At 39.6% G+C, this 2,011-nt stretch overlaps 1 pseudogene across 1 annotated transcript; it reads left to right on the top strand.

Annotated features, from left to right (window-relative positions):
- The first annotated feature begins 224 nt into the window (after nucleotides 1-224).
- LOC116546542 lies at nucleotides 225-1,316 on the top strand (annotated as a pseudogene). Its single transcript, XR_004266753.1, has one exon. The product of XR_004266753.1 is annotated as a translationally-controlled tumor protein pseudogene (transcript).
- Nucleotides 1,317-2,011: the final 695 nt, after the last annotated feature.

Below are 2,011 nucleotides of genomic sequence, written 5' to 3'. Positions count from 1 at the left end.
GGACCTACAGAGAAAAAGCTTTACAAAACTTAAAATCTAGTGCCAAAATGTTTTCTGGGTTTGTTGGTACCTCTCTGACATAAAAGCATTAGTTTTCTCACAATTCTGTGTGATTTTTGGTAATTATATAACTGAGCCTTTTGTATTAAAAAGGCAAGTACTTGCTTTTCCACCCACTCCCCCCTCCCCCAGAGCACCACTCGCTCTGAGCTGCAGACTTTTGCTGAACATGTGGTAGCATGTTACCGTCGTCTTCAGCCACCATCATGATTATCTACTGGGACCTCATTAGCCACCATGAGATGTTCTCCAACATCTACAAGATCCGTGAGATCGAGGACAGGCTGTGCCTGGAGGTGGAGGGGAAGATGGTCAGTAGCATAGAAGGTAACACTGATGACTCCCTCATTGGTGGAAATGCCTCTGCTGAAGGCCCTGAGGGCAAAGGTACCGAAAGTACAGTAATCACTGGTGTTGATATTGTCATGAACCATCACCTGCAGGAAACAAGTTTCACAAAAGAAGCCTACAAGAAGTACGTCAAAGATTACATGAAATCAGTCAAAGGCAAACTTAAAGAACAGAGACCAGAAAGAGTAAAACCTTTTATGACAGGGGCTGCAGAGCAAATCAAGCACATTCTTGCTAATTTCAAAAAACTACCAGTTCTTTACTGGTGAAAACATGAATCCAGATGGCATAGTTGCTCTACTGGATTACCGTGAGGATGGTGTGACCCCATATATGATTTTCTTTAAGGATGGTTTAGAAATGAAAAAATGTTAACAAATTTGGCAATTACTTTGGATCTGTCAATTGTCATCATAACTGGCCTCTGCCTGTCATCCACACAACACCAGAACTTAAGACAAATGGGACTGATGTCACTTTGAGCTTTTCATTTATTTTGACCATGATTTATTTGGAGTGGAGACATTGTTTTTCAGAAAAACATGTCATGTAGGTTTTCTAAAAATAAAATTCATTTAAACTCGTTTGAGAGAATGCCTTTTAGTTTAATACGTATTTAAACTAAATTCATCCTGCAATGTCCCTGGAGAAGCTAGAGCCTGGTTGTAAGCTACTACTGGAAAGAATAAGACTCTTCAATTAACTTCTACAGTGGAAACTACTTCTGGGACTAGAATATAAAAAAGAATCAAACGTTTTGATTGTGAATTGCAATGAAGGGAAAGAGCATGCTCATAGCAGTGCCACCATCTGAAGTGGAGCCTTACACATTTTATCACCTACAATGGAAGTAGTTAACTGGAAGAGATTACCAAGAGAATAAGAAGAGACTAATTCAGTTGGAAAAAAAAAAAAAGGCAAGTACTTTGCAGATTGGTTTGGGGTAGAGATAACCAACAAAAACCCATGTGGGTGTGGTGTTGGCTTTTCTGAGTTCACTGTTGGATGGAAAATTCAGACTATTTCTCAGCCTGAGTCATCTGAAAAAATTGGATTTGCTAATTTGCAGGTGGAAAATTTAATGTGCCTGTTAATTTTTCAGATGATGACATTTAAAGGTGAAAGTGATAATGGTGCTGGGAAGGTGTACTTGGGGATCATGGTCTTTACGGTCCTGGGGCAGAGCTGCCGTTGAGGTCAGGTGAATTGGCTTTGGTCAAAGGGCAGAAGCAGGGCTCCAGTATAACTTCCGTTTAGATTGATAATGGAAATTTCCCATTATAACTTGTGGGCATATCATGTATTGGAGATACATAAGTAAAATTTTGGGCCCTGAGATCTACTTTCTGCTGGCTAAATTAGTGTTTGTAACTTTTGAATGGTATCTAGGAATAGGGACACTACCAACTTTCTCAATAGCCTGTCTCATTTTTAGAGAGGTCAAAAACCTCTAATTTCTAGCCATGCCTCTCATACTTAAATCTACCCATTTCATCTTGGTCAGTGTATCATTTTCATGAGAATAACTTCTGAGCATTGTTCTATTCAGATGCCTTCACGGACTACTGGACCACATTCCTCAACTATTCTGTAGGCTAAA

This window comes from Sapajus apella, unplaced genomic scaffold (genome assembly GCF_009761245.1).
Source record: "Sapajus apella isolate SASKATOON/1434 unplaced genomic scaffold, GSC_monkey_1.0 scaffold1035, whole genome shotgun sequence".
Taxonomy (NCBI): domain Eukaryota; kingdom Metazoa; phylum Chordata; class Mammalia; order Primates; family Cebidae; genus Sapajus; species Sapajus apella.
The sequence above is the reverse complement of the archived record's forward strand: the minus strand, read 5'-3'. Positions and strand labels throughout refer to the sequence as shown.